Raw genomic sequence first — 26,492 nt, 5'->3', positions numbered from 1 at the left:
TAAAGGCACTGTGTCAGTTTTTTGTATACAGCTACAGGTTAGCTTTTCAGTCTTTTTAGACTGTGTGATTGCAATGCAGCCTAGGAGCTTTCTATGCTTTCAGTGAGTTATGAGAATTTCGACTGCTTTCTGAGCATTAAAACAGTTTCTAAACAATCTTTGGTGTTGTTTCTCATGTTTCTAATGCTTATTATTCATGTGTGGTGGAAATTCTTCACAGCATATTTCAGCTCTGATGTTATTTGGCTGCTATTGCATGTTTTTATATATATGTATTTTTATATATATATATATGAGTATATATATGTGGGGCACATATAGTGTTTCCGGGGTCCCGCGCATGGGAGGGAATATTCTAATGCTTTTGACTTTGATGAGGATACCCCTGGAAGAGAACTAGGATTACAGGTAAGTTACTAATCCTTCAGGACTACTGGCAATGTCCAATTATGGATTTTAATTGAGATTGCAACGTCTCCTTATGGTGACGTCTTGTGGTGCACTCTCCTTACTCTAGTGTTCCGGACTTGTTCTCCTTCACAGTTTTACTTTCCAGATGTGGATTTCTTCCTCTGCCAGGCTGTTTATCCACATCCTTGTCTTTCTTTATCATTGATTGAGCCTACGCTCTTGCGGGGTGGCTCTTCAGAGCGCTGCTCTGTCTCACCTGTCAATTTCTTCTATTTTTTCATCATTTTTGTACACTGTTCCCGTATTCTCACAGTTTTATGGTAATGGCTCCGCGTTCTGACGCGGAAAAGTTTCTCCGACGAAAACTGACGTCAGCGCCCCGGGAGGGGCATATATGGCTCCACTGTCGTCATGTCCGTGGACGACATCAGGGCGGAGCCGGGCATTGCCGCCCCCGGTGCGCAGAGGTGCTGCTGTGGAAAAGTTTTCCGGATCCACTCTGACGCCTGGGGATATTCTAAGTTAAGGAATCTGCAGCTAGACTATGTCTCTACCAGATACATTGTTACCGAAGATAAGTAACTCGTTTGTTAGGGAAATTCTCCAACAACTTAATACCAGGGTGCAATAGACAGTTGCACCTCTTCAGGGAATAATCCCTTGGAGAAACCAGATCATTTATATCGTCTAGTATTAGATTACAGACATTTAAACACAGCTACTCGCACATTTGCAGTACAAAATATGCACAGTGCTGCACTAATTGATAACATAGTGAGGAAAAAATTCAAAACCACACTAGATACCTCAAATGAATTTTTCTGCCAAAATATAGAGCCTGCAAGCAGGTATTTGACTGCATTAGCACGCTGGGCTGTCAGGGGCAATTCTGTTAATAACCTAAGGGGTATGAAGAATAGCCCCAGGCTGTTTTCAGCGTAAGTAATAGAAATTTTACAACTATTTGATGACCAAGAATTGTCCAATGTCATTGACATATATATGACGGATGATGAACTTTCAGTGCACTTGACAAGGGTAGATCGCATAGTTCTGTGTTTTGCTCACATGGGCAACAGATTTAACTGTAAAAAAAACAAAGATTGCCCACCTCAATGCACTGCATCTTGTCTATCTAGAGACTTTAATTAAGGAGCATTGAAGGTGTCAGCATGATGACACTTCAATAGAAGTATTTAAAAAAGGAAATAAGTGTTTAACATAAAGCTTCACACTTACAAGAATAAGGCAAGCAGAACGGTCTGTACCTCTCGAAGTCTAAAGGGAATCTCTCTTTCCAACTGTGAGAACACCAATTTAAAAGTAACAGGAGACTTTCCTTTCACACCACCAGGAACCAACCATATTGTTGAGTGCATCAGCAACATCTCTTCAGTTTCCCATCACATTGAACTGGGACTGTAGTTCTTTACTTTGACCATCTCTCTGTCCTGGTACATGATGAAGAGAAGGCTTCTTTTGACCATTAAATCTCCACGTTCACTGCCAAGTTCTTCCCTTCAGGCCTCACTATCAGCAGTCTAATATAAACATCATGATAAAAAAAACCTGCTTGGAAAGAGAGAAAGTGCTGACAAAGCAAAATGCATTTCAATTGAGGCCTTTAGTCAGGGTAAGTTAGCAGTTAATATGAACTCAAATGAATGCTTACATATCCACACATGTAACTCGAAGAATAAATGTAAAATGGAAATAAGAGTATATGATTATGCGGTTCAAATTAACAGTGCATGTGTATAAATCTCAAATCCGTACAATGATTACATTTCATCAATGCATTTTAATGCTTCACACACAGAAGTTAAGACCCACTATGAATATAATGCTGTGTGCATAGGCCTGTGCAAAAGAAGTTTGTAGTAGCGTTGGCATCACTGTGCGTTCACACTGTTCTGTTCTGCAAGCGTTACATACAGATCTATATGAGAGCGCCACCCAGAGCGAGTACGTTAGTATGGCTATACTGAGCAGAGAAAGGGAGCACACGCAGTGTGCGGGGTGGGCCCTTTAAGGGGCAGCCTGCGGTGTCCAGAGGGTGCTATGCTCTGCAGCAGAGCTCTCGGGTTTCCTAAATCGACTAGAAGGGTACTCGTGCACGGAAAAGGGAAACTTGAGAGCTGTTCTGCAGAGTAGTGTACTGCGCGCGCTGCTGGCCCTAAGCTGGCGTCACTTACTGTGCACACTGCTCAGAAAGCAGCAAACAGTGTGCTCCTGTTGTGCAGCAGGAGTTAGAGCAGAGTATGTGCTCTGACTGACAGCTGCGGGCAGTTTGCGCGGGGCGTGCTGCGCCGATGGGGGTGTCTCTCTGCGCGTACTGTGCGGAGGGGTAGACAGTGTGCACAGAAGTGTGCTGTGCAAAACGGGGCAGTGACACGGGGACTACTTCCAGCTGCAGATTAAATGCTCTGGCTTTGCTGTTGGTTCCTGCAGCTCGCAGGTCAGAGACGAAGAGGAGGGGTTTGGACACACTCCAGCTTCGCAGGACTAGGAAGTGACGAATGCATTAGCCAGGCAGAGAGGCAGCAAAACAAGTCCACACTTTGAGGCGCTGCGCTCGCTAGTTGCGTTGCAGACAGGGAGAACCAGGTAAGAAATATGTTGCATGTATATTTCTTGCGTTATGAACGACCATGAGCTGAATATGATGGCCCTTGCCCCGACTGCGTTTGCTCTCAGTGTTTTAGTGGAGCGATGAATTTTGTTAAACTTTCCCCCAGCGAAGCTCTGCCGCAAATGGACAAGAACAGCTGATCTGATTATTGTGGCGGGGGCTCGATGCCCGTTTGCAGGGCTCACGCTCTCCTTCTTTTAATCCACCCACGGGAAAGGTTTTAAATACACATTCTATCAGCATTTCCAACCTGCAAAATATGCATACAAAATATGCGTAAGCAACCCGTGTAGAATTGCATTTATTTTCACTGCTCGCTAAGGGGTGGACTGCAGTTAAAAAGTGTTCCAGTATAATATATACTTTGTGCAGTGCCTTTTCACAACAAACCACCAGTGGTGGTCATTTTATGTATCAGGAAGCTGGCAACGTGGCAGAAAATACAGGTCGTTCTCCGGGCTGCTTTAAAAATTAGAAAAATAACCGTGTATGCTTGTAACCTGCCTGTGCAAAAACCGTTCGAGAAATTAGGTCAGCTGCTCTGAAAAAAGTCTGAGATTATGATGCAGCGAGGACTAAATGTTGCATGATTTTGTTGCCACACCGGGTACGTGTCTGCACTTTTGACGGGAAAAAAGCGTGTTACTTGCAGAATTTAGCCTTTTCAATCCCAGTTTTTGCGACTTCCTCCAACCCAGCGCGCTAGCCCTGTTTTTGTGTGCCTCGCGCTTTACAGCTGTTGACATACATATGCGACCGATCTGCACAAACACGTCTTTAGCACCGAGTGTTTAATAGCGAAAGAAAGCGCATGCGGTATATATTGTACCCCAACATGCCCTCCTGTTGATTTGTATGGATCAAATTCAGTGTTTCTGGTAAATCTGCCGTTGGTTGTTTGGTGCGGCTGTGTAGTCCCTGCCGCTGTTTTTATACACACGCTGTGATTTATTCACATTAGTCTCATTGGTTAGCTCAAATGTGTAGTTCACTGCCAGCGGGTGGGCTATATTCCATATGCGCCTATCTAGGCACCTATTGCTGAAAGAAATGGAGAGTTTTCGATGCCATCACCTTTCCTGGTTTACATATAGCAGACAGCTGTGGTGCTTATAGTTCTCTCAGGCCAGGCTTCTACAATTTGCAACTTCTGAAACTGATTAGAAAGTATTTGGAATACATCAACGCTTTTAAAAGCATGTCTCTGATATGGCCACCCAAGAAGAACCTTGGAAGCAAGTCTGAATTAATTACCTTTAGATGAGATCTAGCACTTGTACCTAGACATTATAGCTCACCCCCATATTTTCCTACCTCTGCTCTCAAGGCATACAATTTAAGCAAAGAAAACTTGTGATCTCGGTGATCCCCCCCCCCCCCCCCCCCAACTTAATTGGATATTTCTACCACTGAATATTCCTTTAGCTCGTAAGTTAACTACGTTTTGGGCCAGTCCTTAGCTTTCTGCTTACTTTAGTATGCCAGTGGTCAGTTCTTCGGATTCTGACACCACAAAATAAAGAAACAACACACCTAAAACAGCATGGCATGCTTGCTGTCACCACCAAAACAGGCCAGGTCACCCCATTAAAGAGATGCTTCAACTGGTTGCCAGTGGTCCAACAATTCAGATTCAACGACCCATGTATGACCCACAGAGTCTTTTCACAACACAGTCCTCGACCTTCTCCCCAAGACATGTTTTTGCTCTCTGTCCCTAGGCTAAAACGTCTTTAACCCTTGAGAGTACGACAGCATTTCTTTTCCAACAAACTTCAAGCCAGAAAGCAACAGTTGTTTTCTTTATAAGATTTCGAGATGTCTCTTACTTAATATGATCTGGCTCTCTGTTAGACCCTATCCCTCTGGCGGTTTTGAAGTTGACTTTTCCATGCCGGGCTGCCCTGCTGCTGTAAATAAATAATAAATCTGTCTCGTCTGCTCAGGTACTCAAGTTTTATAAAAATGCGTGGTTGTTACAGGATTGAAGAAGCCTAATGCAGATCAGGGCAATATGAGCAATTTTTGCTCCATCTCCCTTTTGCCTTTTCCAGTCATGGTCTTGGAAAAAATCCTCACTAGGCACATATCACAATTTTTTTAACAACATTTTATTCTGAATGTAGCTTAGTTGGGATTTTGTGCTTGTTCGTTAGACAGAAACTGTTTTGGTGTCCATTTTGAATAATTGTCGAATGCTGGTAGACCTTGGCTTAGTGTTGTTAGATCTGTCTGCTGTGTTCAACACTTTCTTCCATGAAAGATTACTATTGTAAATAAATTGATACTTGTAAATTGATACTTGTATAGCGCACTACTCACCCACAAGGGTCTCAAGGCGCTTGTACGAATACCGCTGTGGAACCCATCCTGGCTTTCCCTGTGAGGCGTCCACTCCTGGGCACCCCCAAGGTGGAGGCCAGGCATCCTTAGCATTGTGGGGGGCCGTTGTGGAGATTAAGCAAGCTATTGCCCAGAGTTGCAGAGTGGGACTCCATGATTGGAATAGGCACCGAGGCGAGAATTATCTGGTCCGTGGAATTTTGAGCCCAAGACCCGCCGAGGCGGGGAATTGAACCCTGGTCCCGGGCTAGACCTCTGCATCAGGGTCTGCCGCTCTAACCATTGAGCCACACTTCTCCACCTATTCAAACATTGGGAGGTGGGTGTGATCGAATCCTGCCTTGATTCCAGCTATCGGGCACTCTATATTTCTCATTTTCATTTGGAGTTTAAGGCCTTTCTTCCTCGCCTAATTCAACACTCTTTTGGGGTCAATTTCTGAGCTATACTGATAACACCTAGGTTTTAATATTTTTTGATAAATCTACTTCTGACCCTGAGGACCTTTTGCAGGACTGTATGTTAGCAGCATTGTTCAGGTTGGCTGAAACTATTTAAAGTTCAGTGCACACAGAACAGAAGTGTTGTTATTTCCCGCCCATTTATGAGTCTGCGGTTCCTTTGTCTAATTTTTGTCAGTTCATTTGGGATTGGCATCCATCCCATGGCAGTGCAAAATTTGGGTTTTCACTTTGATCATAAGTCAACCTTGTAAGCTCAGGCCAGCCATCCGTCTGCTCTTTGTTTTACTTAGATTGGCTTTTTGCGCATAGTCTTTGCACTCCTACCTCCACATATTTGCCCTTTAGTGGTCCAGGCATTCATTCTTAATCACGAGGACTACTGTAACTCCCTATTTCTGAAGTCTTCGGTAGGGCAATTGAAGCACCTAGAGCACATCCAGAATGCTTCAGGGATACCTTACTTACTGTGACTCATGATGCCCTTTGTAGGGCTTGCGCAGCGAGAGCCCTTTTTGTGTGGGGTTCCAAAATGGAGCCTGGAATTGCACATGCTCGTGCATTTGCTTTTTCTTTTGGCTTCCATGATTGGCTTTTGCGTGCGTGTCTTTCTGAAAGACGGCACGCAATAGGCCACAGGCGGGCGCATTGCTCCGCCCATGGCCTATTGATGTCTATTACGCGCACCAAAGGCCATGTGGTTTCAATTATCGTGCCCAGACATGGGCGCGATTATTGAAAACACATGTTCGCTGTGGCGCGCGCGCGTGCACCACTAGCGGGCGTGTTTTTTTTACAATAGCGATCGCTTTCAGTGCCGCTTATTTGATCTTTAAGTGGAAACCCCACCTTGTCCCCGAAACCCTCCCCCCATTTCGTGCATCTCACTTTATTCTGATTTGCATACATCGCAAGTAAATAGGCCAAGTTTAGTAAATTACCCATGTCACCTACGTCTCTTCAGAGCTCTCAGCCAAGGAGGGCTTCCGTGAGAAAGGGAACTTGTAATTTGCGGACGTATGTTTGATGGCCCGCCACACCCTTCATGTCCCGGATCCTGTAATTTAAAACCACGGCTGTGGGAACAAGGCGACCTGCTGTGTTAACCGGAGCGGTGGAAACGGCGAGGCTCAGAGGCACTTGGCCGCCGCCTCCCAGGACTCACCTGCAGGTGTGCGGCCCTCGGATCTATGGCACTTATTCTGAACAAATGCAGATTTTCATTCCAAGTTGCAAACAACTAGATTTCCCTGTGGCTTCTTCCAGTCGAAATAATTCCATCACGTGTACCAGAAAATGTGTTTTTTCACGGGAGCGTTCCATGGTGTCCGCAACAGACCTGGGTGATCTCCCTTGTGAATACAATGTCCTCTGCGCTTGCGTTTGGCGAATCTTACAATACCGTGTCTGCCTACAAGTGCCCCTATCATTAGATGGGCTATCCAGGGAAGAGCCAAAAAATAACCTTTGCCCAGTCTTGCATCGTTAAAATCGCCAACAGTGGGCGTTAGTGACGTCCTTTTCTATCGAGGGTTTTGAGAAGTCGTGTGACATGATTCCACAGACCTGTATTGCTAATCATTCTGTGGATTGCCCTGGCACGGGATGCTCGGCGTTTGTAGTGCTTGGCACACCGCCTTCCTTCCTTTGGAAATGTTGGTGCCTCTTATGACTTATAGCGTCCCTTCCAACAGACGCTCGGGGGTTAGTGTGCATCCTCTTCTGGGTCAGAGCAGTCAGCACTTCCTGCACAGGCCTGTTGACTTGCAGTGTATCTGCATACAGTGGGTGACATCTCCCGTTCCCCCCCTAAAAGTGTGTTTAGTCTATTTTTTTCACCATGTTGACGGGGACCCACCAGTAAAATTTTACAAAAAAAACCATGACCAAACAAAATGAACATTACCGAAGCCAGAAGACTGGCAGCAAACACGTAGCCTGCCTTTGCCAATGCATTGTTTCAACGAGGTCTGTAGTATTCAGCCAACTCGGATGAGGACATGGATTGGATAAAGATCCGTGGGGCCGAAAAAGTAGACAAGGGATTAGGGAAACAAGCATTTGCAATGCAATAGGTCTCGCATTATTAAAGTTTGAGCTATTGCTATTGCTAAATAATGCAACACCAATAGCTCAAACTTTAATATTGCGAGACCTATTGTATTGCAAATGCTTGGCGCCAGATCCACATTTCCCAAACTGTGGGTCGCGACCCACTGATAATGATGGGTTGTGAAAATCCAAACCGTAAATAAATATGCTTTTAAATTTTGTGTTTATCTTGTCACATTTGCAGGTGCTTCCAAGACAGAGGTCAAATGTCAGGCTTTATCTTCTGACAAATTGTTGCATATTCATTTAACATGGGAATTGTTGTTTACTTTTCTTTCACTGACTATGTCCATGAAAGGTAGGTAGGTCGCCAAAGTTTGTCATTCTAAAAATTGGGTCTTGGGTCTAAAATGTTTGGGAAGCACAGCTCTAGATGCTCTTCACAGGCTACAGATTTCCAAACAGGTCAGCTTAAAAATGTTCTACCTCTTTGGTTTATCGGGTCCTACATTTCACTCCCATGTGCTTTGTAGAAAACGACGTTCTTTTGATCCCTTTTATGTTATCGGTCCCAGGTTTTACTGTTATGTTGGGTGGCAGGTCCTTTTCAGCAAAAGTCGCTCAACTTTGGAATTCCTTATTGGCTGTTCTGAGAAAGATCCATCATTACAGTCCATCCATAAATGTTGAAGACATGCCTTTAGACACAATGGGTGGAGTGGTTTCACAGTTGCTGCCTTTACTTTGGTGACAGGATGCCTTTATAGGATGCAGAGTTCTTTATAAATGTTTTTAAGTTATATAACACAACTAAGCCCAGCATAATTGCAGAGAATTCAAGTCGTTTAACCATTGCTGTTGCCCAAATGCCTGGATATGTAGTTCTTTCATAGTATCAAGAAGCCTTCCCAATGGCATACTGCGGGCTCTCAAAACAACATGAATACAGCAGGCTTATTTGAAAGACATAGTTTTCGTGCAGTAACATTCAGTGGGATCCTTAGGAACTTTAGGGTTTTTCTTCATAGAGTCGGGTCTCTTAGGCACTTCTTCGATCATTCGGACTGCTACACTTCGCATATGAACATTAATCAGTGTTACAACGGAACCACCCTATCGTCCACAGTTAATTTTATTGACTTTTTTTTTTGTTCAATTGTTTTAAAACACATCTTCTTTCCATTTTTCTTTAATATTTCTGAAAAAGCTCTTCATCTTTTTCCAATAGTTATTTTACATGCATTATGACCAATTTACAATACAAGAATTAAAATGTGTGATTCTGTCACTTTCTGGGTCCAAATCATGGAATTAATTTAAACACCATTTCTAGTGATTCACGTGCTTTATTGTTATCAAGTTGTATTCTTTGTATCCAATGGCAATAATGAACCTCATTTCAGAGTCTAAGCATCTTTGTATGATCAATATTGATCCCAAATGTGGTGCAAGTCAACATTGTGAACTTACATTGTGCCAACAAAAACTCTGTCGAGTTCACATGTTGTCCCCTTTAGGAGTAGTCTTGCTAAGTTGACCTATGAACCTTTCTTTATCAAACTTTTCCCTATAATGAAGATTAGGATTGTTTCCTGATATTGCACTGTCTTTGTGTTTCAGTATTTTAGCTGGACCATTATCACAATGCCTGATACTGAGATATTTCCCCTATACCACTCTACTCTGTATGTATGTAAAGGGGGCTTTCGGTGTAAGACGTTAATCGTACCAGAAGGCTGATGTGTTTGGCCTGGTGAATCGTGTTTTATAGATCATTGGAGTTTTGCCGATGGAGTTTACTGGTAAGAGATATTCGACCAGGAATACTTGTGTCTGTGCCGTTAAGGAATGCTAAAATTGCAAGCGTTCTTGGAAACCAGTCATGAATGACCTTCCCTGTAATGTGGAAGAATCTCAAGAAAATAAATTGTATTTTTTCTGTACATTAATTTGACGGTTGGAAAGTCGTTTTGCTAGATGTTGCTTTTGACCTTTGATAGCAACTGTAACATTCTGTAAGGCTTTCAAGAAAGGTGGATGAGTGATGTCATCACCTGCTGCTGTCTGCAAGAAGCTAATGGCAGCTATTCAGGTATTACTTGTTTTCTTAACAAATGTTTTCATTGGGTTTTCTAAAAGAAGAAATCACCGTCTGGCCCCCTTAGACATTTGCAACATATTTCATGAGAGACGGTGCCATTGCTTCAAGTCTTGCACCAACAAATGCAGACTGATATAGCACCATTAATTGTAATGTGCCGCCAATGGGGGAAGTTGAGGAAAGTCTATGGATTTTACAAACATCATAATTAAACCCTGTAGTAATAAAACTATCTCACACCAAAGTGATGAAGGCCAATAGTTGGACTTAGGGGCACAAAATCTCTTCAGCAGCATTGGTGCAACTACATCTGACACCAATATAAAGTCGGGACATCAAAAAGAAAAGCAGGTTGCATAAACAACCCCTTTGAGTATGTTTCAAGCTTTTCTACCATAGGGACTTCTTAGACCTGTAATCCTTGGCGTGGTCTTCCCACAAACCTTTTGCCTTCACCCCTCTTGTGTTCAGAAATTTGGTTTTGTTGGCATTAAGGTTCTGTGCACATTGCCACTGCTAAAGTGCTTGTGCTCTCTCCTTTAAGCGTAGTGAAATTGAGTCCCTAGTAAAGTTGTACTACCTGTACTAGCACATGTACCCAGGGCTTGTAAATTAAATGTTACTAGTGAGCCGTCAGCAGTCATTGTGCCACACACTAAAGTGGCACTTTAAAACATGTCTCAGGTCTGCCTTGCAGCCTGTAACTGCAAATTTGACCTGGCAAAATAAACCTTTTTGCCAGGCCTAAACCGTACTTTTTCAATACATATAAGTCACCCCTTTCGTAGGGCCTAAACAGCAAATAGGGTAGGGTGCATTGCATTTAAAAAGTGGGACATACTTTTAAGTTTACATCGCCTGGTGGTGAAAAACTCATACATTTGCTTTGCCTTACTGTAAGGCCTCTCTCCCAGTGGATAACACTGGGTTACATTATTTCACTTAACAGGTGCTAACGTTTGATTGGGAACAGATAGAGATGTCAAGTTTGAACTCAAATTAATTATAATTTAGAATCCTCTTTAATAGTAAAGTCAGACTTTAAGTCCCAATTCTGAAAATGAAACTGTTAGAAAGTGGAATTTTTGGAATTGGGACTTAAAAGTAAGCATTTACTTTTCCTAATCATTTGGTGCCTGCCACCAGTGTCCTGGGTCACATGACTTTGCTCTTAGGCTTTGTGTATCCCTCCCAAACTGTGAGACTATGGGGCTTAGGTGTGGACAGTATGGGTGGTGACTGAGCTGTTCCCTGTCCCACTTACACTTCAAAGGGGCTTGCCTCCACTACACTCAAACAAATCTGACACTAGCCTTTTGTCACTCTAGACTTCTTAGAGCCTCGGTAAAGGAAAGAAGTAACACTCCAAAACTGGATGTGGGGGGGGGGGGTAACCTAGAAGATTCCCCCACTTCAAAGGCTGGCACCAGGTGTAAATATTGAACAACGCATCAGTACACTCCTGGACCTATTGATTTTACAGAAGATGAGTTATTTGTTCCCCAGAGGACTGGCCTGCTACTTGATGCATGTCTTGTTCCCCGGGGGACTGCCCTGCTGCATGAGTCCTGAACTGCTTCCTGAGAGGGAAGACTGGATCCTCTTCTATCAACCCAAGCTAGTCTTGGCTCCACTTAACTAGTGGCTCCAAGGGTCAGTTGGCTGCCCTCCTGTTCTGAGCTACAGGAGGAGAACAAGCTCCAGAGACCTCCCTGCAGCAGCCCAGCTGACCTGCAGATGGATCTGCCTGAGCCCTGCCTACCTATGCTTGAATGAGTTCCTGATCCTCATGTGGTTCCTTCCAGGTCCTGGACTCTTGGCAGGCATCAGAATGCACTCCTCTTCGATGAAAATCCTGAAGTTTTTATTTAAAGTTTGGTGGGTAGGATACTCTGTCAAGACATAATGGATATCCCATTCATCATATTACAAGTGCCACAGGTTATAATTAATGTTTAATTCAGCAGACGGGCTATCCGCCAACTTTGTTACAGAGTAGCTCATCAGCCAACCTCTAAATAAGGCTTAAAGGGCCTTCTTTAGATCGAGGCAGATCTGGCCTTGCCATCATTTTTTCAATGGTTTCACCACCCACCTACTTGGCGGTCTGCCCACTCTATTTAGATGTTAACGGGTCCATGGGCGAAAGACTGCCCAAGTACCGCCAACTCCGCCAGGAATTTTCACCCGCATCAATGGCGACACAGGCAGAAGCGGCTGTCCGCAGGAGTCCAGCCAAGACTACTGCCAAGCTAATCACGATGGGCCTTTCAGTTGAGGAAACTGGTGAGGAAACCTCCTACTTTGACTTGACAGAAACGAAGGAAATGAGGTAGAACGTACCTTTTTTTCTGTTTCCCACTTCCATTTTCGTCTTGGACCCCCTTTTCCAGGCCCTCAACTGTACTGCTACTACATGACTACGATGCTAATCAACTCCTTTGCCATCAGGATATAGGGTATACTTCTTTTACACTTGTCTTACTATGAATAGTGTGTTGACAATTGCTTTAGCCTCGTGTATTTTTCCATTGTTCTTACATGCATTTTATTTGTGTAATGCATTAGTGTACATTTCACAACTTACCAAGGTTAAATGAACACACCTGTATTGACTCTTAAAAAAAACAAAAAACTCTGTGGTGGTTGTGGGTATTGTGCTTGTTGGTGTGCATTCAATAGTGTGTGTTGTTTGTGTGCTAGGCAATATGTAAAAAAAGGGACATAACACATTACCTATATACATTTTAGAAGCAAACACAACATTTATGTGTATTGACACATAAATGAGTAGTACTTACCAATCTCCAGTCTACCAGGGGCTCACTCTGTCAGCAAATATCCGCTAGAACAACGCCAGTACAACTGGGACATCTAACTAGACTGGGCGTAAACCTGTTGGCAATGGAGTACTGTGAGCCAGCAGAGGAGTCCGCCATCTTGACAGGAAGCAGTCTGTCGATGCAGAGAACGATTCTGCCATCACACATCTAAATGTGCAGGATACTGTCAGCTTGGTGCACTATTTGTATAGTCTGCCGCGGAGTCCCGCCAAGATCTATATCAGTCCTAAGTCTTTGCTGTGTCTATGTTGTTCCTTCCTCCTTGTGGTAATAGGAGGGCTGTTATCAGGGAAGAAGAATAGTCTCCGACCTAAGTATGATACCGCCATCTTCGCTCCCTGTTTCAGGATCAAGTCTTGTTGCCTTTCATCAAACAGTGAGAACTGTACTGTCCATTGACTGACCATAGCTCTGCTATCGCTGCTCCACTCGACGCTATTCCACTCTACGCCTCTTTGCTATACGTTATTCCACTCCCCTCCACTAGACTGTACACCACTCCCCTGTTTTCCATTCCACTGTTAGCTAGTCTACTCTATGCCACTTTACTGTATGCAACTCTACCCCACTACACTCTGTGCTACTCCACTGTACGCTATTGCACCTTACCACTTGACATTCTACGCAAGTCCACTCTTCGCCACTCCATTGTACCTCACTCCACCCTATGCCACTCCACTTAACGCTGTTCCATTGCATGCTACTCCACTCCACTTAACGCTTCTCCATTATACCCTATTTCAATGTACGCCACTCCACACTACAACACTCCACTGTACGCTTTTTTATTTTAGAATTGTCTACTCTACGCTCTGTGCCACACCACTGTTGGCTATTCCACTGTGCGCCACTCCACTCTATGCCACTCCATTCTACACTACTCCATTCTATGCCAACCCACTCTACACCTCTCCCCTGTACACCACTCCACTTAATGCTATTCCACTGTTCGCCACTCCACTCTACCCAACCTTACTCTATGCCACTTCACTCTACAGCACTCCGCTCTGCGCTATTCCACTGTACTCCACTCTATGCCCCTGCAGTCAATGCCACACCACTGTATGCCACTCCCCACTACTACACTGTACTCTATGCCATCCAACTGTACATAACTCTACTCCACTCCACTCTACTTCATCATATGCCACTCCCCTGTACGCTATTGCACTGTACACCACTCCAATCTACGCAATTCCACTGCACTTTTCTATAATCTACTCCACTCTACCCAACTACTCCATGCCACTCCCTCTGCTCCACTCGACAATACTATACTCCACTCAACTTGGTAGTCCCACTACATTAACTATGGCTCTCCATTCCACCATGTACTTTTTTTTCTCAAAAGATACGATTTGCAATGCCATAACTATTATTGTAATTAATATTATTTTAGATGGTATAGTGGGATAGTATAAATGTCAATGTCAATGCCAATGGTATTTATAAAGCGCAAACAATCATCCCAAATGGGATATCACGGCACTGTCCTGACAGTAGTGAGTGGTTGACAGATAACAGAGTCAAGATTATATTTAGTCAGATTTGGGGAAAAGAAATGTTTTTAATTGCTTCCTAAAGGACAAATAACAGTCTGCTAGTCTGAGTTCCTGCGGCAGCTTATTCCAGTTATTTGGCGCCAGGTGGGAGAACGCCCGTCCCCCCATCCTAGCTGTTTTCACACGAGTGTTGCTTGCTCTAGCAGCCGTACGGGAACGCAGGTTCTTCATAGGAGCATAGAATCTGATTTTATTTTTTAGGATGCGAGGGCCCGTATTGTGCAATGCTCTATGCGTTATGCACATTAGCTTGAAGATGGCTCTCTGTCTCATTAGTAGCCAGTGAAGCTCACGCAGGCAACTTTTGGCTGGGTCGTACTTTCTTTTATTGCAAATTGCCTTCGCCGCAGCGTTCTGTACGACTTGTAGTTTCGCGAACAGATAGTCTGCCATTCCCACGAACAGGGAATTTCCATAATCCAGTCTACTCATTAATAAGGAGTGGACCAGTATTTTCCTACACTCAATGGGGATCCATGGGAAAACTCGCCGGAGCATCTTGAGTAGTGCAAAGCCTTTGCCACAGATTGTAGATACATGGGTTTTCATGCTCAAGGTATTGTCTAGAATCACACCTAAGTTCTTGGCCGTTGATGCTGGGCTGGGAGCGGTGCCCAGAGTTGTGGGCCACCAGCTGCTGTCCCATAGATGTGTATGTCTACCAAAAGGGTATATATAAGCAGTGCATGGAGAAGGTGTGAGTTATAGTTGATTTAATGTGACTACGGAGTTGAATACATTGTGTATGGAGGTGCACAAGTTATGATAACTTGAAGGTGTTGTGTAAATTATAAATTAAAGGTATGAGCTTACAATTTAAAAATTATTGTGTAGTGTAAGTGTGGTTTGTAGCTTAAGAATAAATAAAGGTATATTCATTTAAAGGTGGTGTGTAAATTATAAATGTAAGGTGTAACCATAACTTAAGAATTTGCAACGTCTCTAATTTAAGTTTAGTTTGTACAGAAAGAATATGTAGAGTTTAACTAACTATAGTAAAGGTGTAACCTTTGTTTTTTAATTGAAAAATATATACACATACATAATGTAAAGACTGGTGTTGCTTCCTGTGTTAGGATTCACTCTTGTAAGATCAGTGGCTTTAACTATGCACAATCTAAACTAAATTTGACATAAACAATTGTTTTGGATACTGAATTGTCAAAATGTTTTCTCAAGCTCACACAAGTATGATTGGTGGAAGCTTCACTCACAAGCAGACCACCAAGAGAAAAGGCCATGTCTCCCAGCTTTATAAAGATGAAAAAGACAACATTACTATTTGTTTCAGTTATCGTCTCTCCTGGACCAGCCAGCTGCAGGATATGTTGCTTTTGTCACTGATATGGAGTTTGCTGATATTTTGGTATGAAATGATTCAAATATTAACTTAAGTGATTAACTTTAACCTCCATACTTGAACACCACTCGCACCCTCACCATACAAAATAAAGGGACTGGAAAGTGTAATTGCCCTTTTACTCCTGTCCCTATTTTGACACCCCTTTCAGATCATAATGGATAAGTGGATGGGCTCTTGGTGAATGAAAGAAAACCAAGGAGGATTAAGGGAAGGCCCATCGCAGCTGCTCACAGGAAAGTGAAACAGAAAGAAAGGCTGGTGAGTGTTGTCTCTAGGCACCCCTTTGTGATAAGGCACTTGGCTGGCTGACCAGCTCGTCCATGCATAGAAGCAGCGCTGGTTTGGGGGAAGACCATTCCACCCTCACAGCCCCTCTGTCTTTCACTGTTAGGTTGACCTTTGATTTCTGTTCCCCTGGTCACTCTATTACATTGCTCCTGCCTACCTTCTCCGCTTGGTTGTGAATTACTTGTTATGTTAAAAAAATGTTAATACCGCGCTCATACACCAATTGGTTTCTTGGCGCTCGAAGACAGTGGAATAGGACACGGGGGGTGTGGACAGCTAACCGTGAGCAAGACGGAACAAATGAGTTTTTAAAGATTTGCGAAAAGTGGGATAGTCAGGAGTGAGCCGAATAGGGAGGGGAAGGGAGTTCCAAGTGAATGGGGCAAGGAAGGAGAAGCCAGCACCACCGTGCTTCTTACGTCGAAACCTAGGAATGACCAGCAGATTGTGGGCAGAGGATCTAAGGTGTCGGGGAGGAGTGTAAGAGTGTAAGAGTGTAGACAGGAAGAAATAAAAGCAGGAGCAGAAACAAAAAGAGATTTGAAAACGGTGCAACCAAGTTTGAAAATGCATCGTTGCGCAACCGGGAGCCAGTGCAAGGTTTTTAACAGTGGGGTGACATGTTGATGTTTTGGTTGCTGGAAGATTAATCTAGCAGCCTGGTTTTGCACCAGTTGAAGTCGTTGAAGATGGTAGGCTGGAATCCCCAAGTATAGACAGTTGGCATAGTCTAAACGTGAGGTAACCAGGGCCAAGATGACAAGAATAAGAGCCTCTGGAGACAGGTACCTTCGGATCTTCCCGATCCTGCGGAGATGAAAAAAGCAGGCCGAGGTAACAGCATTAATGTGCGGCCGCATCGAGAGATCACTGGAGATGACAACACCTAAGCTCTTCACGGAGTCAACTGGGCATGGGGAAGGGCAGAGGGCAGGCGGCCAGAAGTTGGAAGTCCAAGGATGAGGGGGCCCACCGATCAGGACCAGCTCTGTCTTACTAGGATTGAGCTTCAGCTGACTGAAGTTCATCCACTCATAGATGGAAAGCATGGTGGTTTGGAAATTAGAGCGGGAAAGAGGAGAAGAGTCAATAGGAAAGATAAGTTGCAGATCACCTGCATAATTAAAAGTGGTAACAGAAGAGTGACGGAGGGAGACCAGAAGAGGCTGCATATAAAGATTGAACAAAAGGGGGGATAAGGCAGAACCCTGGGGGACACCACAAGAAAGTGAAGTGGAAGGGGCAGAAAAGGAGGATAGGTGTACAGATTGGGTCCGAAGTTGGAGAAAGGACTGTACAAATAATCATCATAACATCCTTACATCAGCTAATGTTGCTGTTAATGAGTGGAAATCAGTAACTTCAGTTGGAAGATGGTGAGGCACTCTGTGGTGGTTGTGGGTATTGTGCTTGTCGGTGTGCATTCAATAGTGTGTATGTATGAATATGAATATGAATTAAAAATTCCTATTCATTGGGTGTGGCCTGTCATGGGATGGCATCGGTCACTTGAAAACCGAGCTCCCAGTTGACACCCACAAGCACTGGAATCCTGAACCCGCCTGTGAGGGCTGCTGATGAAGAGTGGGTGACTGAATGGCCCCAGGGGCCTCTGGACCACTCAGCAAGCCATGTACGGGCAGCGGGGTGAGGCAGAGGGAAGAATTGCAGCTCGTGGGTGTGACCGAGAAGCTGCGGCTGCCATCTTGCTTTGCTGGCGGGCCATGCTGAATACTGTGGGACGACGAGTGCCGTAGTGCTCCAATCATAAGGGGGCAGAGGAGTGAGTTGGGCCACCCCTTCACTTCCTGCTTGGGACTGGACCGCTTGTTTCCCATGGCACTCCCAACAAGTAAGCACACACTGAGGATAGCATGGACCGTGGGGGCGACCACAAGGCTGTTGGGCTAGCGCTGCCCCGGGTAAGCCCAGTTGACAGTGGGAAACACGGTACAGCCGCCGGGAGAGCACCGGGTGCACTTTTCATGTAGTTCCTACAAATACGTAGGATCTGCGCGTTTGTTGGACAACATAAACTAAGGGATTTGTGTCTAGACTGATTACAGACTCCCCCACAGGAAATGTCAGCCTATAGACCAGCTAGGTCACAGTGTCACCATAAGCCCCATACCTTACGAAGGAGTGAATAGTTTCTGGCAACCATCTAACATGACAGCCCTTGACCCTTCAGGGATGGTGGTAACAGTACAGTACGTTTTGCTCAAGTCAATCATGCTCACTTAGTCTCAGAGAGATACATAGAATAAATGTCTGGGATGTTTTCTTTAAGCATTTATTGAACCAGCGTCATTCTAGTATAACACAGGTTTGCTGCGACAATCAATAGGCAGAAGCTAACATAAGGGATTACAAGCACCAATAATCCCTTTTGTGCTCATGACGAGCTCAGCTCGTCATGAGGTACAGTGCTCGTGTGCTCATGACAAGCTGAGCTCGTCTTGACCACACCCCTTTATATTATGGTCCAGCACAGCAGGGGAATATCTTAAGCAGCCGAGATGATAGAGTAAATAGAAGGTAGAATTCTACCATGGTGCTAACACAGTGAATATATGCAGGCACATAAAAATGACCGTAATCAAGCGTACTCCTACGATGAGGAAACTACCTAAGTGTACCGGAGCGTACGTAGCATGTATGTTGGTGTAAAGCCAAGAATTCCCTAGGAACAAACCAACCCCATTACCTGATGGAAGAGAATGTTTTGGTCACGAGTTGGACACCCTGCAAGGGATGTCAGACCAATGCGTGTTGAAGCTTCACCGTGCAGGGACCTCCGGGTCTTTTGTCAGCGTGACACCTAGTGAAGGTTTTGTTCTTTTATACCAAAAAGATAGCCTCCGGAATTCTACCACAATCAATATGTCGTTAGTACGATTATGTAGATGATCCTAAATCAGTAATTGTAAATATGTTAAGTAGCCCTAGGATGAAGATAGCAATGACTTTTGTACAGAGTATGTTAATCCTGTTCTGTACGTCATGCACAGGGGATTTTTCTAAGAATCCTCATGCATAATAAATGAGGCTAGTTTCAAGGAAACCAGTCGACATTTTTTCAGCACATAACTGGGAAAAAGGTCAGTGCAAGAACCCTTATGCAGAGCAAGGTAGGACAATTGTAGGTAAAAGGTCGCTTTGCTACTTAGGCCTAGGTTGGGGAACATAACACCCTGACAGTGGTGGTTTAAGACTGTGGCTATGCCGGTTGCTAGATAGAGCTGATTAATGTGTATGTCCCCCCGGGACTGGAGATGGACTCTCAGCAGCTCTTGGGACAACTACTTTGGGACCTCCCACAGAGGTTATCATAGGAGGAGACTTTACTATGACGTTACATCCACAGTTGGATATTTCTTACCCCTACAGTCCTATAACCCCCATGCTGGAAACCTGGGGGATTTTGTACAGGCTATGGGGTTGGTAGACATTTGGCGGTTACTGCATGGAGTGGATTGAGCTCTTATTACTCTGGGGCACACAATACCCACTTGCACCTGGACTACTTTTTGATGCCCCTGCATAGGTTTGTAGAGGCTAAGTTTCCGGAGGAAGGAATTTCATACAATTCCCTTTTGAGCATTCCCGTGGTGACGAATAAGCCGAAAGGTAGGACGGAATGGAGAATGTCGTAGTGGAGCATGATGAGCGAGGAAGTAGTAGACCACCTAGGCAAAGCCACAGAGCTGTATTTTAAGGAAAATGCTGCAGCGTAGACAGATGTGTTGGTCCGATGGGGGGCTTATAAGGCCACTCTTTGGAATTTAGTCATCGCGAGTGCAAAATATGGAGCTCGCTCGCCACCTGTTAGATTTGGAACAGGAGATTATGGACCTAAAGGTAGATTATCACCTGGCACCGCCTGACACTAAAGGGCTGGGCATCCTGAACAAAATGGAGAATACCTTATCTTGGTCACAGAAGAGGTTTAATGGTCTCACATTGTCAAGCAGATGTGCCTCTATGAGATGGGGGATTAGGCAGGTAATCTTCTGGCATGGATAACTGAGGGAGACCGGAAATAGACTCCTATTGTGGGCATTCTCGCATTGATGATGAGTTGTTGACCAGTAGTGAGGACATTGTGGACACAATGGTCAACTACATGGAGACCTTCTATGAGGGAAAGTGTGAGGTCTCGGAGTCAGAAGTGGTACAATTCGCACTGGAATGCCCTTTTAGGAAGCTGGAGGAGGATGCATCTTTAGAATTAGTGACTAACCACATGCTGAAGGTACTTTTTGGTGCATAGGCAGTTATAAGTAGGGAGGATTCTTGGTCAGGACGTCCTTCTAGCAGAGTTCTTCAAAAGGATGGCAGGGAGGATTACCGGACCCTTGCACAAGACCTCCGCACAGCTACTGTAGTCTTGATCCCCAAAGTGGGTAAGTCCTGGGAGCTTTGGGAATGATGTAGACCCATCTTGCATTTGAATGCGTATGCCGAGGTTTTGGCAAAAGCACAAGCAAACAGACTGCGTTGTCAGATCTCGGCCTTGATTCACCCGGACCAAAATGGGTTTATCCCTCACTGGTAGACTAAATTGAATCTATGCTGTCTCTACAATGGAATGACAGCGGCAGAGCGATTGGGGATCCCCTTGACTGTGCTATCTTTGAATGTGTTCAAGTCCTTTGATTCCATCCGCTGGCCCTTTTTGTTTGCTATCATGTCAGAAATGGGCTTTGGACCTCGATATTTGAAATGGGTCAGCATCCTGTATACGTGACCTCGGACCTGGGTGAAGGTGAACGTGGTCCTCTCTTGAGACCTCCCCATTGGGCAGAGTACACAGCAGGGTTGCCCCCCTCACCAATGTTGTTTGCCATTGCAATAGAGGTGCAGGTGGAAAGGCTCAGGCCCGCACCAGCTCCCCATTGCAGCTTGTCAGCTGCCTCCTTCCTCCGTTTGCCTCCTCCCACCAGACTACTGCTAGACTGCGATTCCCCTGGGCGGTTTACCTCTTGGTAGCCAACCAGGTCAGCCATCATTTTAGCTTATTCTATTCTATTCTCATTTCATTTACTTTCTGCCCATTTAGGTTCAGTTTTTAGTCCTGTTCTACCTTCCTGTGCTCACTCGGCACTGTTTCTTTCTCTGCCTGCCCCTTCCTGCCTCTTGCTTACGATGCCTGCCTTCCCAGCACCTCTTCCTCTCTCCCAGGACCTACATAATGGCGGCTGCAGTGTAGGCGAGCAGCGGAAGCTGGCACACAAAAGGCAAGCTCGCCCAGCGTCCGGAACCCTGGCCCTCCAAGCACCCACAGGTACTCCATCGCTGGTCTCTGAGCCCTGGACCTTGAACTGCGCAACAACTGCTGCCTCATCTCCTCAGCAGGAGAGTTCACCTGCCAACGCAGTCTCTTCACATTCAACGTAGGACCTCCTGCCCTCACAAAAACCTGTGCCACGGCTAATCTGCTGAACAAGACCACCCCAGAACCACTCTGATGCCTTATGGCTGTGCAAATATGCCACCGAAGTCTGGGCCATCATCTCTATCCTCCCCCCAGCGGTGACCTTCATTGCAAAGATCTGGCTTGAACCCTCACCATCCCCTCCACCACCAACGCAACACTCAGCGGCTACAAGATGACACACCGGACCGACAAACACTGAGGGGGCATCGTCATCTTCTACAAAGAATCAATCAGATGCACAACCACCGAAGACCACACCACACCGATGATGAAAAACCTTAGCTTCAAACTTCATACTGACGACCATCAAAGGCACCCTCGTCTACAGACCCCCAGGACCATGCACCGGCCTCTGCGATGCCATCACAGACTTGATTACCCCACTTGCCATTAAATCCAAGCACTACAACTCCCTTGGAGACCTCGACTTTCACCTGGACGACCTTGGACACTAACTCCTCCAACCTTCTGGGATGAATGGACAACATTGGCCTCACCCAATTGGTTACAGACCCCACTCACAAAGCAGGACACATACTGGACCCTATCTTCACGTCCAGCAACATAGTCAAATACAGCCATGTCACATAACTCACCTGGACCGAGCACTCCATCATCCACTTCAACGTCACAGGCTCACCCCACACCACATCCAACCCTCCCAGCATCTCCTTCCGCAGCTGGAGCAAAGTCTCACAAAGTCAATAGAAGGAAGCCCTCAACACCACCCAAACCGGCGCCACCACCAACATGGAGCAAGCAGTCGAGAACTTCAACTCCTTGATCTCCTATGCTGCCAATCGAGTCACGCCATCAAACCAGCAACAACCTGCAGAGACACCAAACAAGCCAGTTAATACACACCGGAACGCAGCACACTGAAACGTACCTGCAAATAACTGGAGAGAAGATGGTGCACCAGCCGAGACGATACAGACTGAGCCACCATCCAGTCAGCTCACAACAAATATCACCAATGTCACAAAGTCGCGAAAAAAGATGCCCTTACAGACCGCATCGAGTCAAGCGCCAACCGCACCAAGGAACTCTTCACCATCGCAGTGAGTTCTCTTGCCCAACAGCCACTTAGAACACAATTTCTCCTTTACAGAAACTCTATCACTTCCTCAACAAGATATTCACCATCTACAGAAAATCTGAGCCCCAGCCAACCAGCCTCCTCAGCCCCCTCACTCTAACGGAAACCTCCTCTGACAAACATCTCACCGCATGGGAATGGCACGCCACACCGTACACCACAGCCATCATGAACTCCGTCATCTCTGGAGCACCCACCGACCCCTTCCCCCACCACCTCTTCAAACTAGGAAGCAACAAGATTAACCACCAACTCCCCACCATCCTCATTGCATCCATCGCCATAGCCACCTTTCCTGACGCATGGAAACACGCAGAAGTCAAACCTCCCAAGAAACCCTCTGCAGACCTCAGCGAACTCCAGAACTACTGCCCCATCTCACTGCTCCCTTTTCACACCAAAGTCCTGGAGAAGGCCATCAACCCAAAACAACAAAGAGGGTGGAACTGGAAGCCAATGAAGGTCCAGTACCTAGGCCTTAAATGTCAAAAGCAGTGTTCATATCAGAAAGCAAAGAAGAAAGGTGGATGAATTGAAAAAGCGGTAATCCTAAGGATTATTTCTTGGTGCTGGCACACATCCTTGAGGATGTCACGCTCCATCATTGGCAAGCTCCTTGAAGGGCCGACGATGCAATGCCCTATGGGCCCCACAAAGGGTCGTTTTAGCAGAAATCTCTTTATTTTTGCCGTCTGATGAGAAGTGCCTTTGTGAGGGCATTTCAAATGTGTGGGGTGGAGTAAATGTGTATAGTGAAGTGAAGGGGGACTAAAACTGTCTAAGAGATACTGAGCTGGACTTTAATGTGATGGTTCCTTTGGCAGCATTAAAACAACACAATTTGTTTTTTGGGGGAGGCTACTACAGAGGCGTGATGTACCCAAATAGCCTAAATCTGTGAGTGTGGTCAAGTCGACATAGTTTTGCACCTGGTGGCCCTAAAAGGATCTGCGTCGCTTCTTCAGGACCTAATAAAGGGGGGATAACCGTACCCCATACCTAAAACGTGATATGCCGTATAGGTATTTCCCTAGAAGAAAATACCTGGTTCAAAAAGTTTAAAATTCATTGTCCAACCCTTTAAATCAATCAATTATGCACCATAGGTCAACAGCGGAGGATAGCGCTCAGCTTCTAAGTGGTTTCTGTGCGGAGAGCGCAAGAAACCTACCCTACTCTGCTCATCTGGATCAATAGACCTAGAACTAATTCTTAGGATTCCCAATTCTTCAGCCGCCTTTCTTTCTTCTTTGCTTTCTGATAGGAAGGCCATCAACTGACCGCTCACTGAACACCTGGGGAGAAACAACCCGCTAAACACCTCCCTATCCAGTTCCTGCTCCAACCCCAGGTCCGAAACCAACCTGATCGCTGCCACTGATGACATCCGCACCCTACTCAACAGAGGAGAATTGGCGGGCCTGATCCTCCTCGACCTCTCCACAGTTTTCAACACCGTATTCCACCACACATTAATCAACAGACTGCATCAGATCGGGATCAAGGGAGACGTACTCAGATGGATTACAACATTCCTCACAGGACTACACAGAGAATCCGCCTTCTTCTTCCCTTCACCTATAAACCCACAAGCACCATCTGCGGCCTCCAACAAGGTTTATCCCTCTGCCCGACCCACTTCAACACCTTCATGACTCCTCTACCCAACATCGTCAGAACCTATGATATCAATATCATATCCTTCACCAACGACACCCAGCTCATCCTCTCGCTCTCAGCAGCCCCCACCACCTCTAAGCCTAACTTCCACAATTGCATGAAGAATGTTGCAGCCTGGATGGAGGACAACTGTCTGAAGCTCAACATGAACAAGACCGAAGTGCTGATCTTTGGCAACCACGCCTCCCTCTGGAACGACACCAAAAGACCACTCCTGCAACCTTGGTGTCACCCTGTACAGCACTCGCCATGACACTACATATCCTCTGCCTCCTTCCACACTCTTTTCATGCTCCGAAAAAATCTTCAAATGGATCCCCATAAGCACGAGAAAACCAGTCATGCAAGCCCTAATAACCAGACGGCTGGACTACTGTAGAATACTGCGCAGAACCACCACTGTACTCATGAGAAAGCTCCAGATGATTCATAACTCTGCAGCCAGACTGATCCTCAACCTGTTGTTATGTTATGTTATATTTGTCTTGTATAGCGCACGGCTACTCAGAGAGTTTCCCAGCGCTTTATTGCAGACCTGTGCCAAAACATAACAAAGAAAAAAAACAGAGAATAAAAGACCATGAACAAAAGTCAAGACTCCTATCTAAAGAGTGAAAAGCCAGGTTTTCAGGCCCTTCCTAAAAGCCAACAAATTGGAGGTGCTGCGCAGTGTCACTGGTAAAGTATTCCAAAGCTGCGGTGCCAGCAATCTGAAAGACCGGCCCCCTGTACGTGCCCTTTTTATACGAGGGACCACGGCGAGAAACAGAGACTCAGATCTCAGGGAACGGGCAGGGCGATAAAAAGCTAGCCTCTTTTGGAGATATTTTGCTCCTGAAGCATGTAGGGCCTTATGGGCCAAGGTCAAGGCCTTAAAAACTATCCGCTTCCGGATAGGCAGCCAATGAAGTGACTGCAGAAGGCCCGAGGTTCTAGCTCGGCCGGATAGTCCAAAAATGGCCGTGCTGCCGAATTCTGGACCACCTGCAGCCGTTGCAGAAGATACTCCGGCAAGCCGAGATAAAGGACATTCGAATAGTCCATTCTCGAGCCAATTATAGCCTGAACCGTTATCTTCCTATGATCCTCCGGGAGCAGTGGAAGAAAATTGCGGATCATCTTGAGGAGGCCAAAGCAAGTGCCAGTGAGGCCCAGAATCTGGGATCTCAATGTCAAACCATTGTCGATCTTAATCCCCAGATTCTTGGCTAGCTGGGAAGAGCCTGCTGGAGGAAACATATTGGCAGGCCATCATTCCTGCCAATCTGGGTCCAATCTGCAGCCGAAGAAGAGTACCTCCGATTTATCCGAGTTGCACTTGAGGCTGTTAAGCTGGAACCAATTAAAAACAGCCCCAAGGCAGCCGCGGATACTCTCTCCGTCAAAATCTGCTCCTTTCCCGCAGGTAAAGAGGAGCTGGGTATCATCGGCGTAGGAAACGATCTGGGCCCCGAAAGATTCCGCCAGTGCCGCCAGAGGGGTCATAAAGATGTTAAAGAGAGTCGGGCTCAACACTGAGCCCTGCGGGACTCCGACTCCCAATGACGGCATCTCGGCAGAACAGGAGGAGGCCCAGACCGTTTGTCGACGGCCAGCCAAACCTGCCCAAACAGACCCACATCACCCAACACCTGAGCAACCTCCACTGGCTTCCTGTCTAGAAAATATGCCAATCCAGGCTTCTAACACATTCCTACAAAGCCCTCCACTACCAAGGGCCAGCATACATGAACCACTGCCTGAATTTCCATCAACCATCCAGAAACCTTTACTCCACTTCCCTCGCACAGACTACACATCTGCCGTAGCCACAGTGGAAGCCACTCATTCTCCCATATCCCTGCCGAGTCCTGGAATGCCCTCCCTCTCCACCTCCGAACATCGCCATCGCTGGCAGACTTCAGGAAGAGACTCATGGCCTGGCTTTTCGACGAAGCCCAGCGACCCAGCACCTGAACACCCGGACGGATAATCAGGCACGATTGACAAGTACAAATCGATTGATCAGTGTGGATGCTCATGTGTGGGCCTGGCGCTTAAGCGACTCTTGGGAGGACCAAATCTCTCTGCATGCAGATGATATTTTACTTTATATAGCGAACCCGGATTATTCTTTGCGGTGCTTGGTGAACATATTTCATATTTATGGAACTTACTCAGGGCAGCGGATTAATTGGGAAATGTCACTGATCTTTTGGCAGGGGACAACCTACCCTT

The 26,492-nt window shown here is 45.7% G+C and overlaps 1 protein-coding gene across 2 annotated transcripts in view; it reads left to right on the top strand.

Moving 5' to 3' along the window:
* Positions 1–2,890: 2,890 nt before the first annotated feature.
* MIDEAS (mitotic deacetylase associated SANT domain protein) overlaps positions 2,891–26,492 on the top strand; it is a 664,701-nt gene continuing 641,099 nt past the window's right edge. For both annotated transcript variants that reach the window (XM_086937252.1, XM_086937251.1), the window contains exon 1: positions 2,891–3,018. The gene's annotated coding sequence lies outside the window, so the exon portion shown is untranslated. The remainder of the gene's footprint in view (positions 3,019–26,492) is intronic.

Source organism: Lissotriton vulgaris, chromosome 9, assembly GCF_964263255.1.
Source record: "Lissotriton vulgaris chromosome 9, aLisVul1.2, whole genome shotgun sequence".
NCBI classification, from domain to species: domain Eukaryota; kingdom Metazoa; phylum Chordata; class Amphibia; order Caudata; family Salamandridae; genus Lissotriton; species Lissotriton vulgaris.
This window is presented reverse-complemented; position numbering and strand designations above follow the sequence as displayed.